The following is a 15,532-nucleotide window of genomic DNA, read 5'->3' on the forward strand; positions in this document are numbered from 1 at the left end:
TTTCGCACTGTTTGCAATTATTCGTTTTATACGATGGGAAAGCCGTTGTATTTATATTGTATTTTATGCTTCTGGCGTTGACTTCTAAGGCCGTAGCTATTAGATGTGGTGGAGCAACGCCCTAGGGTGACGCCTAGGTTGCCCGGAACGTAGAAATGACCATTACTTTCACAATGTCTGCAATTATTCATTTTATACGATGGAAAAACTGTTGTACCTATATTGTATTTTATCCTTCTGGCGTTGAATTCTAAGTCCCTAGATATTCGATCTGGTGGAGCAACGACCTAGGGTGAAACCTAGGTTACCCGGAAAGTAGAAATGACCAGTACTTTCACACTGGTTACAGTTATTCGTTTTATACAATGGAAAAACTGCTCTACTTATTGTGCATTTTATGCTTCGGGCGTTGACGTCTAAGGCCCTAACTATTCGATCTGGTGGAGTAACGCCCTAGGGTGAAGCCTAGGTTGCCCGGAACGTAGAAATGACCATAACGTTCACACTGGTAGCAATTATTCGTTTTACACAAGGAAAAACTGTTGTATTTATATCGTATTTTATGCTTCTGGCGTTCACTTCTTAGGCCCTAACTATTCGATCTGGTGGAGCAATGCCTCAGAGTTAAGTCTAGGATGCCCGAAACGCCGATCATTACTTCCACGCTTGTTGCAATTATTCCTGTTATACGATGAAAAGACTGTTGTATTTTTATTGTATTTTATGCTTCAGGCGTAGGCTTCTAAGGCCGTAGCTATTCGATATGGTGGAGCACTGCCCTAGGGTGTAGCCTAGCTTGCTCGGAACGTAGAAATGACCACTACTTTCACACTGTTTGCAATTATTCATTTAATACGATGGAAAAGCTGTTGTATTTATATCGTATTTTATGCTTCGGGCGTTGACTTCTTAGGCCCTAACATTTCGATCTGGTGGAGCAACGCCCTACAGTGAAGCCTAAGTTGCCCGGAACGCAGATATGACCATAACCTTCACACAGGTTGCAATTATTCGTTCTATACGGTGTAAAGGCTGTTGTATTTATTTTGTATTTTATTCTTCTGGTGTTGACTTCTCAGGCCCTAACTATTCGATCTGTTGGAACAACGCCGTAGAGTGAAGCCTAGGTTGCCCGGAACGTAGAAATGACCATTACTTTCACACTGTTTGCATTTATTCCTTTTATACGATGGAAAAGCTGTTGTATTTATATCGTATTTTATGCTTCTGGCGTTGACGTCTTAGGCCCTAACTATTCGATCTGGTGGAACAACACCCTAGAATGAAGCCTAGGTTGCCTGGAACGTAGAAATGACCATCACTTTCACACGGGTTGCAATTACTCCTGTTATAGGATGGAACGACTGTTGTATTTTTATTGTATTTTATGCTTCAGGCGCTGACTTCTGAGGCCGTAGCTATTCGATGTGGTGGAACAACGCCCTAGGGTGAATCCTAGATTGCCCGGAACGTAGAAATGACCATAACTTTCACACTGGTTGCAATTATACGTTTTATACGATGGAAAAGCTATTGTATTTATATCGTATTTTATGCTTCTGGCGTTGACTTCTAAGGCCCTACCTATTCGATCTGGCGGAGCAACACCCTACAGTGAAGCCTAGGATGCCCGGAACGTAGAAATGACCATAACTTTCACACTGGTTGCTATCATTCGTTTTATACGATGGAAAAACTGTTATATTTATATTGTATTTTATGCTTCTGGCGTTGACTTCTTAGGCCCTAACTATTCGATCTGGTGGATCAACGCCGTAGAGTGAAGCCTAGGTTGCCCGGGACGTAGAAATGACCATTACTTTCACACTGTTTGCAATTATTCCTTTTATACGATGGAAAAGCTGTTGTATTTATATCGTATTTTATGCTTCTGGCGTTGACTTCTAATGACCTAACTATTCGATCTGGTGGAGCAACGCCCTAGAGTGAAGACTAGGTTGCTCGGAATGTAGAAATGACCATAACTTTCACACTGGTTGGAATTATTCGTTTTATACGATGGAAAAGCTGTTGTATTTAAATCGTATTTTATGCTTCTGGCGTTGACTTCTTAGGCCCTAACTATTCCATCTGGTGGAACAACGCCCTAGGGTGAAGCGCAGGTTGCCCGGAAAGTAGAAATGACCATAACTTTCACACTGGTAGCAATTATTCGTTTTATACGATGGAAAAACTGTTCTATTTATTTTGTATTTTATGCTTCGGGCGTTGACTTCTAAGGCCCTAACTATTCGATCTGGTGGAGCAACGCCCTAGAGTGAAGCCTAGGTTGCGCGGAACGCAGAAATGACCATAACTTTCACACTGGTAGCAATTATTCGTTTTATACGATGGAAGAACTGTTTTATTTATTTTGTATTTTATGCTTCGGGCGTTGACTTCTAAGGCCCTAACTATTCGATCTGGTAGAGCAACGCCCTAGAGTGAAGCCTAGGTTGCCCGGCACGTAGATATGACCATAACTTTCACACTGGTTGCTATCATTCCTTTTATATGATGGAAAAACTGTTGTATTTATATTGTGTTTTATGCTTCTCGCGTTCACTTCTTAGGCTCTAACTATTCGATCTGGTGGAACAACGCCCTAGAGTGAAGCCTAGGTTGCCCGGAACGTAGAAATGACCATAACTTTCACACTGGTTGCTATCATTCGTTTTATATGATGGATAAACTGTTGTATTTATATTGTATTTTATGCTTCTGGCGTTCACTTCTTAGGCCCTAACTATTCGATCTGGTGGAACAACGCCCTAGGGTGAAGGCTAGGTTGCCCGGAACGTAGAAATGACCATAACTTTTACACTGGTAGCAATTATTCGTTTTATACAATGGAAAAACTGTTGTATTTATTTTGCATTTTATGCTTCGGGCGTTGACTTCTAAGGCCCTAACTGTTTGATCTGGAGGAGCAACGCCCTAGTGTGTAGCCTAGGTTGCCCGTAAAGTAGAAGTAACCATAGCTTTCACACCGGTAGCAATTATTCGTTTTACACGATGGAAGAACTGTTGTATTTATTTTGTATTTTATGCATCGGGCGTTGACTTCTAAGGCCCTAACTATTCAATCTGTTGGGGCAACGCCCGGCGGTGAAGCCTAGGTTGCCCGTAAATTAAAAATGACCATAGCTTTCATACAGGTTGCAATTATTCGTTTTATATGATGAAAAAACTGTTGTATTTATATTGTATTTTATGCTTCTGTCGTTCACTTCTTAGGCCCTAACTATTCAATCTGTTGGAGAAACGCCCTAGGGTGAAGCCTAGGTTGCCCGGAAAGTAGAAATGACCATTACTTTCGCACTGTTTGCAATTATTCGTTTTATACGATGGAAAAACTGTTGTATTTATAGTGTATTTTATGCTTCTGGCGTTGACTTCTAAGGAACTAACTATTCGATCTGTTGGAGCAACGCCCTAGAGTGAAGCCTAAGTTGCCCGGAACGTAGCAGTTACCATCACTTTCAAACTGGTTGCAAATATTCCTGTTATATGATGGAAAAACTGTTGTATTTATTTTGTATTTTATGCATCGGGCGTTGACTTCTAAGGCCCTAACTATTCAATCTGTTGGAGCAACGCCCTAGGGTGAAGCCTAGGTTGCACGGAACGTAGAAATGTCCATAACTTTCACTCTGGTAGCAATTATTCGTTTTATACAATGGAAAAACTGTTCTATTTATTTTGCATTTTACGCTACGGGCGTTGACTTCTAAGGCCCTAACTATTCGATCTGGTGGAGCAACGCCCTAGAGTGATGCCTAGGTTGCCCGGAACGTAGAACATACCATTACATTCACACTGGTTGCAATTATTCCTGTTATACGATGGAAAAACTGTTGCACCTTTATTGTATTTTATGCTTCTGGCGTTGACTTCATAGGCCCTAACTATTTGATCTGGTGGAGCAACGCCCTAGAGTGAAACCTAGGTTACCCGGAACGTAGAAATGACCAGTACTTTCACACTGGTTGCAGTTATTCGTTTTATACAGTGGAAAAGCTGTTATATTTATATTGAATTTTATGCTTCTGGCATTGACTTCTAAGGCCCTAGCTATTCGATCTGGTGGAGTAACGCCCTAGAGTGAAACGTAGGTTACCCGGAACGTAGAAATGACCAGTACTTTCACACTGTTTGCAGTTATTCCTGTTGTACGATGGAAAAACTGTTGCATCTTTATTGTATTTTATGCTTCTGGCGTTAACTTCTGAGGCCCTAACTATTCGATCTGGTGGAGCAACGCCCTAGCGTGAAGCCTCGGTTGACCGGAACGTAGAAATGACCATTACTTTCACAATTTCTGCAATTATTCATTTTATACGATGGAAAAACTGTTGTACTTATATTGTATTGTATCCTTCTGGCGTTGAATTCTAAGTCCCTAGCTATTCGATCCGGTGGTGCAACGCCCCAGAGGGAAACCTAGGTTACCCGGAACCTAGAAATGACCAGTACTTTCACACTGGTTGCAGTTATTCGTTTTATACAGTGGAAAAACTGTTCTATTTATTTTGCATTTTATGCATCGGGCGCTGACTTCTAAGGCCCTAACTATTCGATCTGGTGGATCAACGCCCTAGAGTGAAGCCTAGGTTGCTCGGAACGTAGAAATGACCATTACCTTCACACTGTTTGCAATTATTCATTTTATACGATGGCAAAGCTGTTGTATTTATATTGTAGTTTATGCTTCTGGCGTTGACTTCTAAGGCCTTAACTCTTCGATCTGGTGGAGCAACTCCTCAGAGTTAAGTCTAGGATGCACGAAATGTCGATATGATCATTACCTTCGCACTGGTTGCAATTTGTCATGCTGTACGATGGAAAAACTGTTGCATTTTTATTGTATTTTGTTCTTCTGGCGTTGACTTCTAAGGCCTTAGCTATTAGATATGGTGGAGCAACGCCCTAGAGTGACGCCTAGGATCCCCGGAACGTAGAAATGACCATTACTTTCGCACTGTTTGCAATTATTCGTTTTATACGATGGGAAAGCCGTTGTATTTATATTGTATTTTATGCTTCTGGCGTTGACTTCTAAGGCCGTAGCTATTAGATGTGGTGGAGCAACGCCCTAGGGTGACGCCTAGGTTGCCCGGAACGTAGAAATGACCATTACTTTCACAATGTCTGCAATTATTCATTTTATACGATGGAAAAACTGATGTACCTATATTGTATTTTATCCTTCTGGCGTTGAATTCTAAGTCCCTAGATATTCGATCTGGTGGAGCAACGACCTAGGGTGAAACCTAGGTTACCCGGAAAGTAGAAATGACCAGTACTTTCACACTGGTTACAGTTATTCGTTTTATACAATGGAAAAACTGCTCTACTTATTGTGCATTTTATGCTTCGGGCGTTGACGTCTAAGGCCCTAACTATTCGATCTGGTGGAGCAACGCCCTAGGGTGAAGCCTAGGTTGCCCGGAACGTAGAAATGACCATAACGTTCACACTGGTAGCAATTATTCGTTTTACACAAGGAAAAACTGTTCTATTTTTTTGTATTTTATGCTTCGGGCGTTGACTTCTAAGGCCCTAGCTATCCGATCTGGTGGAGCAACGCCCTAGAGTGAAACCTAGGTTACCCGGAACGTAGAAATGACCATAACTTTTACACTGGTAGCAATTATTCGTTTTATACAATGGAAAAACTGTTGTATTTATTTTGCATTTTATGCTTCGGGCGTTGACTTCTAAGGCCCTAACTGTTTGATCTGGAGGAGCAACGCCCTAGTGTGTAGCCTAGGTTGCCCGTAAAGTAGAAGTAACCATAGCTTTCACACCGGTAGCAATTATTCGCTTTACACGATGGAAAAACTGTTGTATTTATTTTGTATTTTATGCATCGGGCGTTGACTTCTAAGGCCCTAACTATTCAATCTGTTGGGGCAACGCCCGGCGGTGAAGCCTAGGTTGCCCGTAAATTAAAAATGACCATAGCTTTCATACAGGTTGCAATTATTCGTTTTATATGATGAAAAAACTGTTGTATTTATATTGTATTTTATGCTTCTGTCGTTCACTTCTTAGGCCCTAACTATTCAATCTGTTGGAGAAACGCCCTAGGGTGAAGCCTAGGTTGCCCGGAAAGTAGAAATGACGTTAACTTTCATAATGGTTGCAATTATTCGTTTTATACGATGGAAAAACTGTTGTATTTATAGTGTATTTTATGCTTCTGGCGTTGACTTCTAAGGAACTAACTATTCGATCTGTTGGAGCAACGCCCTAGAGTGAAGCCTAAGTTGCCCGGAACTTAGCAATTACCATCACTTTCAAACTGGTTGCAAATATTCCTGTTATATGATGGAAAAAATGTTGTATTTATTTTGTATTTTATGCATCGGGCGTTGACTTCTAAGGCCCTAACTATTCAATCTGTTGGAGCAACGCCCTAGGGTGAAGCCTAGGTTGCCCGGAACGTAGCAATTACCATCACTTTCAAACTGGTTGCAAATATTCCTGTTATATGATGGAAAAACTGTTGTATTTATTTTGTATTTTATGCATCGGGCGTTGACTTCTAAGGCCCTAACTATTCAATCTGTTGGAGCAACGCCCTAGGGTGAAGCCTAGGTTGCCCGGAACGTAGCAATTACCATCACTTTCAAACTGGTTGCAAATATTCCTGTTATATGATGGAAAAACTGTTGTATTTATTTTGTATTTTATGCATCGGGCGTTGACTTCTAAGGCCCTAACTATTCAATCTGTTGGAGCAACGCCCTAGGGTGAAGCCTAGGTTGCCCGGAAAGTAGAAATGACCATAACATTCACACTGATTGAAATTATTCGTTTTATACGATGGAAAAACTGTTACATCTATATTGTATTTTATGCTTCTGCCGTTGATTTCATAGGCCCTAACTATTCAATCTGGTGGAACAACGCCCTAGAGTGAGGCCTAGGTTGCCCGGAACGTAGAAATGACCATCACTTCCATACTGGTAGCAATTATTCGTTTTATACGATGGAAAAACTGTTGTATTTGCATTGTATTTTATGCTTCTGGCGTTGACTTCTAAGGCACTAACTATTCGATCTAGTGGAGGAACGCCCTAGAGTGAAGCCTATGTTGCCCGGAACGTAGAAATGACCATCGCATTCAAACCGGTTGCAATTATTCCTGTTATATGATGGAAAAACTGTTGTATTTTTATTGCATTTTATGCTTCGGGCATTGACTTCTAAGGCCCTAACCATTCAATCTGTTGGAGCAACGCCCTAGGGTGAAGCCTAGGTTGCCCGGAAAGTAGAAATGACCATAGCTTTCATACTGGTTGCAATTATTCGTTTTATATGATGGAAAAACTGTTGGATTTATATTGTATTATATGCTTCTGGCGTTCCCTTCTTAGGCCCTAACTATTCGATCTGGTGGAACAACGGCCTAGGGTGAAGCCTAGGTTGCCCGGAACGTAGAAGTGACCATAACGTTCACACTGGTAGCAATTATTTGTTTTACAAATGGAAAATCTGTTCTATTTTTTTGTATTTTATGCTTCGGGCGTTGACTTCTAAGGCCCTAGCTATTCCATCTGTTGGAGCAACACGCTAGAGTGAAACCTAGGTTGCCCGGAACGTAGAAATGACCATTACTTTCACACTGTTTGCAATTATTCATTTTATACGATGGAAAGGCTGTTGTATTTATATTGTATTTTATGCTCCTGGCGTTGACTTCTAAGGCCGTAGCTTTTCCATCTGGTGGAGCAACGTCCCAGAGTGAAGCCTAGGTTGCGCGGAACGTAGAAATGACCATAGCTTTCACACTGGTTACCATTATTCGTTTTATACGATGGAAAAGCTGTTTTATTTACATCGTATTTTAAGCTTCTGGCGTTGACAACTTAGGCCCTAACTGATCCATCTGGTGGAACAACTAACTAGGGTGAAGCCTAGGTTGCACGGAACGTAGAAATGTCCATAACTTTCACTCTGGTAGCAATTATTCGTTTTATACAATGGAAAAACTGTTGTATTTATTTTGCATTTTATGCTTCGGGCGTTGACTTCTAAGGCCCTAACTGTTTGATCTGGAGGAGCAACGCCCTAGTGTGTAGCCTAGGTTGCCCGTAAAGTAGAAGTAACCATAGCTTTCACACCGGTAGCAATTATTCGCTTTACACGATGGAAAAACTGTTGTATTTATTTTGTATTTTATGCATCGGGCGTTGACTTCTAAGGCCCTAACTATTCAATCTGTTGGGGCAACGCCCGGCGGTGAAGCCTAGGTTGCCCGTAAATTAAAAATGACCATAGCTTTCATACAGGTTGCAATTATTCGTTTTATATGATGAAAAAACTGTTGTATTTATATTGTATTTTATGCTTCTGTCGTTCACTTCTTAGGCCCTAACTATTCAATCTGTTGGAGAAACGCCCTAGGGTGAAGCCTAGGTTGCCCGGAAAGTAGAAATGACGTTAACTTTCATAATGGTTGCAATTATTCGTTTTATACGATGGAAAAACTGTTGTATTTATAGTGTATTTTATGCTTCTGGCGTTGACTTCTAAGGAACTAACTATTCGATCTGTTGGAGCAACGCCCTAGAGTGAAGCCTAAGTTGCCCGGAACGTAGCAATTACCATCACTTTCAAACTGGTTGCAAATATTCCTGTTATATGATGGAAAAAATGTTGTATTTATTTTGTATTTTATGCATCGGGCGTTGACTTCTAAGGCCCTAACTATTCAATCTGTTGGAGCAACGCCCTAGGGTGAAGCCTAGGTTGCCCGGAACGTAGCAATTACCATCACTTTCAAACTGGTTGCAAATATTCCTGTTATATGATGGAAAAACTGTTGTATTTATTTTGTATTTTATGCATCGGGCGTTGACTTCTAAGGCCCTAACTATTCAATCTGTTGGAGCAACGCCCTAGGGTGAAGCCTAGGTTGCCCGGAACGTAGCAATTACCATCACTTTCAAACTGGTTGCAAATATTCCTGTTATATGATGGAAAAACTGTTGTATTTATTTTGTATTTTATGCATCGGGCGTTGACTTCTAAGGCCCTAACTATTCAATCTGTTGGAGCAACGCCCTAGGGTGAAGCCTAGGTTGCCCGGAAAGTAGAAATGACCATAACATTCACACTGATTGAAATTATTCGTTTTATACGATGGAAAAACTGTTACATCTATATTGTATTTTATGCTTCTGCCGTTGATTTCATAGGCCCTAACTATTCAATCTGGTGGAACAACGCCCTAGAGTGAGGCCTAGGTTGCCCGGAACGTAGAAATGACCATCACTTCCATACTGGTAGCAATTATTCGTTTTATACGATGGAAAAACTGTTGTATTTGCATTGTATTTTATGCTTCTGGCGTTGACTTCTAAGGCACTAACTATTCGATCTAGTGGAGGAACGCCCTAGAGTGAAGCCTATGTTGCCCGGAACGTAGAAATGACCATCGCATTCAAACCGGTTGCAATTATTCCTGTTATATGATGGAAAAACTGTTGTATTTTTATTGCATTTTATGCTTCGGGCATTGACTTCTAAGGCCCTAACCATTCAATCTGTTGGAGCAACGCCCTAGGGTGAAGCCTAGGTTGCCCGGAAAGTAGAAATGACCATAGCTTTCATACTGGTTGCAATTATTCGTTTTATATGATGGAAAAACTGTTGGATTTATATTGTATTATATGCTTCTGGCGTTCCCTTCTTAGGCCCTAACTATTCGATCTGGTGGAACAACGGCCTAGGGTGAAGCCTAGGTTGCCCGGAACGTAGAAGTGACCATAACGTTCACACTGGTAGCAATTATTTGTTTTACAAATGGAAAATCTGTTCTATTTTTTTGTATTTTATGCTTCGGGCGTTGACTTCTAAGGCCCTAGCTATTCCATCTGTTGGAGCAACACGCTAGAGTGAAACCTAGGTTGCCCGGAACGTAGAAATGACCATTACTTTCACACTGTTTGCAATTATTCATTTTATACGATGGAAAGGCTGTTGTATTTATATTGTATTTTATGCTCCTGGCGTTGACTTCTAAGGCCGTAGCTTTTCCATCTGGTGGAGCAACGTCCCAGAGTGAAGCCTAGGTTGCGCGGAACGTAGAAATGACCATAGCTTTCACACTGGTTACCATTATTCGTTTTATACGATGGAAAAGCTGTTTTATTTACATCGTATTTTAAGCTTCTGGCGTTGACAACTTAGGCCCTAACTGATCCATCTGGTGGAACAACTAACTAGGGTGAAGCCTAGGTTGCACGGAACGTAGAAATGTCCATAACTTTCACTCTGGTAGCAATTATTCGTTTTATACAATGGAAAAACTGTTCTATTTATTTTGCATTTTACGCTTCGGGCGTTGACTTCTAAGGCCCTAACTATTCGATCTGGTGGAGCAACGCCCTAGAGTGATGCCTAGGTTGCCCGGAACGTAGAACATACCATTACATTCACACTGGTTGCAATTATTCCTGTTATACGATGGAAAAACTGTTGCACCTTTATTGTATTTTATGCTTCTGGCGTTGACTTCATAGGCCCTAACTATTTGATCTGCTGGAGCAACGCCCTAGGGTGAAGCCTAGGTAGCTCGGAAAGTAGAAATGACCATAGGTTTCATACTGGTTGCAATTATTCGTTTTATACGATGGAAAAACTGTTGGATTTATATTGTATTTTATGCTTCTGGCGTTGACTTCTAAGGCCCTAGCTGTTCGATCTAGTGGAGCAACGCCCTAGAGTGAAGCCGAGGTTGCCCGGAAAGGAGAAATGACCATCACTATCAAACTGGTTGCAATTAACCCTTTTATACGATGGAAAAGCTGTTGTATTTATATCGTATTTTATGCTTCTGGCGTTTACTTCTAAGGACCTAACTATTCGATCTGGTGGAGCAACGCCCTAGAGTGAAGCCTGGGTTGCTCGGAATGTAGAAATGTCCATAACTTTCACACTGCCTGCAATTATTCGTTTTATACGATGGAAAAACTGTTGTACTTATATTGTATTTTATCCTTCTGGCGTTGAATTCTAAGTCCCTAGCTATACGATCTGGTGGAGCAACGCACTAGAGTGTAGCCTAGATTACCCGGAACGTAGAAATGACCAGTACTTTCACACTGGTTGCAGTTATTCGTTTTATACAGTGGAAAAGCTGTTATATTTATATTGAATTTTATGCTTCTGGCATTGAATTCTAAGTCCCTAGCAATCTCATCTGGTGGAGCAACACCCTAGAGTGAAGCCTAGGTTGCCCGGAACGTAGAAGTGACCATTACTTCCACACTGTTTGCAAATATACATTATATACGATGCAAAATCAGTTGTACTTATATTGTAATTTATGCTACCGGCGTTGACTCCATAGGCCCTAACTATTTGATCTGATGGAGCACTGCCCTAGAGTGAAGCCTAGGTTGCCCGGAACGTAGAACATACCATTACCTTCACACTGGTTGCAATTATTCCTGTTATACGATGGAAAAGCTGTTGCACCTTTATTGTATTTTATGCTTCTGGCGTTGAGTTCATAGGCCCTAACTATTCGATCTGGAGGAGCAACGTCCTAGAGTGAAAGATAGGTTGCTCGGAACGTAGAAATGACCATAACTTTCACACTCGTTGCCATTATTCGTTCTCTACGATGGAAAAGCTGTTGCATTTGTATCGTATTTTATGCTTCTGGCGTTGACTTCTTAGGCCCTAACTATTCCATCTGGTGGAACAACGCCCTAGGGTCAAGCCTAGGTTGCCCGGAACGTAGAAATGACCATAACGTTCACACTGGTAGCAATTATTCGTTTTACACAAGGAAAAACTGTTCTATTTTTTTGTATTTTATGCTTCGGGCGTTGACTTCTAAGGCCCTAGCTATTCGATCTGGTGGAGTAACGCCCTAGAGTGAAACGTAGGTTACCCGGAACGTAGAAATGACCAGTACTTTCACACTGTTTGCAGTTATTCCTGTTGTACGATGGAAAAACTGTTGCATCTTTATTGTATTTTATGCTTCTGGCGTTGACTTCTGAGGCCCTAACTATTCGATCTGGTGGAGCAACGCCCTAGAGTGAAGCCTAGGTTGCTCGGAACGTAGAAATGACCATTACCTTCACACTGTTTGCAATTATTCATTTTATACGATGGCAAAGCTGTTGTATTTATATTGTAGTTTATGCTTCTGGCGTTGACTTCTAAGGCCTTAACTCTTCGATCTGGTGGAGCAACTCCTCAGAGTTAAGTCTAGGATGCACGAAATGTCGATATGATCATTACTTTCGCACTGGTTGCAATTTGTCATGCTGTACGATGGAAAAACTGTTGCATTTTTATTGTATTTTGTGCTTCTGGCGTTGACTTCTAAGGCCTTAGCTATTAGATATGGTGGAGCAACGCCCTAGAGTGACGCCTAGGATCCCCGGAACGTAGAAATGACCACTACTTTCACACTGTTTGCAATTATTCATTTAATACGATGGAAAAGCTGTTGTATTTATATCGTATTTTATGCTTCTGGCGTTGACTTCTAAGGCCCTACCTATTCGATCTGGCGGAGCAACACCCTACAGTGAAGCCTAGGATGCCCGGAACGTAGAAATGACCATTACTCTCACACTGTTTGCAATTATTCATTTTATACGATGGAAAAGCTGTTGTATTTATATTGCATTTTATTCTTCTGGCGTTGACTTTTAAGGCCGAAGCTATTAGATGTGGTGGAGCGACGCCCTAGAGTGTCGCATAGGTTGCCCGGAACGTAGAAATTACCATTACTTTCACAATGTTTGCAAATATTCAATTTATTCGATGGAAAAACTGTTGTACTTATATTGTATCTTATTCTTCTGGCGTTGAATTCTAAATACCTAGCTTTTCGATCTCGAGGAGCTACGCCCTAGAGTGAAACCTAGGTTACCCGGAACGAAGAAGTGACCAGTACTATCACACTGGTTGCAGTTATTCCTGTTATACGATGGAAAAACTGTTGCACCTTTATTGTATTTTATGCTTCTGGCGTTGACATCTAAGGCCCTAACTGTTTGATCTGGTGGAGCAACGCCCTAGAGTGAAGACTAGGATGCCCGGAACGTAGAAATGACCATAACTTTCACACTGTTTGCTATTATTCGTTTTATACGATGGAAAAACTGTTGTATTTATATTGTATTTTATGCTTCTGGCTTTGACTTCTAAGGCCCTATCTATTCGATCTGGTGGAACAACACCCTAGAGTGAAGCCTAGGTTGCCTGGAACGTAGAAATGACCATCACTTTTACACGGGTTGCAATTATTCCTGTTATAGGATGGAAAGACTGTTGTATTTTTATTGTATTTTATGCTTCACGCGTTGACTTCTGAGGCCGTAGCTATTCGATGTGGTGGATGAACGCCATAGAGTGACGCCTAGGTTGCCCGGAACGAAGAAATGACCATTACTTTCACACTGCTTGCAATTATTCCTTTTATACGATGGAAAAGCTGTTCTATTTATATTGTATTTTATGCTTCTGGCTTTGACTTCTAAGGCCCTAGCTATTCGATTTGGTGGAGCAACGCCCTAGAGTGGAGCCTAGGTTGCCCGGTACGTAGAAATGACCATTACTTTCACACTGTTTGCAAATATACATTATATACAATGGAAAGTCTGTTCTATTTATTTTGCATTTTATGCTTCAGGCGTTGACTTCTAAGGCCCTAACTGATTGACCTGGAGGAGCTACTCCCTAGTGTGAAGCCTAGGTTGCCCGGAACGTAGAAATGACCGTAACTTTTACACTGGTAGCAATTATTCGTTTTATACAATGGAAAAACCGTTCTTTTTATTTTGTATTTTATGCTTCGGGCGTTGTCTTTTAAGGCCCTAACTGTTTGATATGGTGGAGCAACGCCCTAGATTGAAGCCTAGGTTGCCCGGAACGTAGAAATGACCATAACTTTCACACTGGTTGCAATTATTCGTTTTATGCGATGGAAAAACTGTTGCATCTTTATCGTATTTCAAGCTTCTGGCGTTGACTTCTTAGTCCCTAACTATTCCATCTGGTGGAACAACGCCCTAGGCTGAAGCGCAGGTTGCCCGGAAAGTAGAAATGACCATAACTTACACACTGGTAGCAATTATTCGTTTTATACGATGGAAAGACTGTTCTATTTATTTTGTATTTTATTTTTCTGGTATTGACTTCTTAGGCCCTAACTATTCGATCTGGAGGAACAACGCCGTAGAGTGAAGCCTAGGTTGCCCGGAAAGTAGAAATGACCATTACTTTCACACTGTTTGCAATTATTCCTTTTATACGATGGAAAAGCTGTTGTATTTATATCGTATTTTATGCTCCTGGCGTTGACTTCTAAGGACCTAACTATTCGATCTGGTGGAGCAACGCCCCAGAGTGAAGCCTAGGTTGCCGGAAACGTAGAAATGACCATAACTTTCACACCGGTAGCAATTATTCGTTTTACACGATGGAAAAACTGTTCTATTTATTTTGTATTTTATGCATCGGGCGTTGACTTCTAAGGCCCTAACTATTCAATCTGTTGGAGCAACGCCCTAGGGTGAAGCCTAGGTTGCCCGGAAAGTAGAAATGACGTTAACTTTCACACCGGTAGCAATTATTCGGTTTACACGACGGAAAAACTGTTATACTTATATTGTATCTTAAGCTTCTGGCGTTGACTTCTTAGGCCCTAACAATTCGATCTGGTGGTACAACGACCTAGAGTGAGGCCTAGGTTGCCCGGTACGTAGAAATGACCATCACTTTCAAACTGGTTGCAATTATTCGTTTTATACGATGGAAAAGCTGTTGTATTTATATCGTATTTTATGCTTCTGGCGCTGACTTCTAAGGCCCTAACTATTCAATGTGTTGGAGCAGCGCCCTAGGGTGAAGCCTAGGTTGCTCGGAAAGCAGAAATGACCATAAGTTTCATACTGGTTGCAATTATTCGTTTTATACAATGGAAAAACTGTTGTATTTATATTGTATTTTATGCTTCTGGCGTTGACTTCTAAGGCACTAACTATTCGATCTGGTGGAGCAACTCCCTAGAGTGAAGCCTAGGTTGCGCGGAACGTAGAAATGACCATAGCTTTCACACTGGTTACCATTATTCGTTTTATACGATGGAAAAGCTGTTTTATTTACATCGTATTTTAAGCTTCTGGCGTTGACAACTTAGGCCCTAACTGATCCATCTGGTGGAACAACTAACTAGGGTGAAGCCTAGGTTGCACGGAACGTAGAAATGTCCATAACTTTCACTCTGGTAGCAATTATTCGTTTTATACAATGGAAAAACTGTTCTATTTATTTTGCATTTTACGCTTCGGGCGTTGACTTCTAAGGCCCTAACTATTCGATCTGGTGGAGCAACGCCCTAGAGTGATGCCTAGGTTGCCCGGAACGTAGAACATACCATTACATTCACACTGGTTGCAATTATTCCTGTTATACGATGGAAAAACTGTTGCACCTTTATTGTATTTTATGCTTCTGGCGTTGACTTCATAGGCCCTAACTATTTGATCTG

The sequence above is a fragment of the Calliopsis andreniformis genome, unplaced genomic scaffold (genome assembly GCF_051401765.1).
Source record: "Calliopsis andreniformis isolate RMS-2024a unplaced genomic scaffold, iyCalAndr_principal scaffold0019, whole genome shotgun sequence".
In the NCBI taxonomy this organism is placed as follows: Eukaryota; Metazoa; Arthropoda; class Insecta; order Hymenoptera; family Andrenidae; genus Calliopsis; species Calliopsis andreniformis.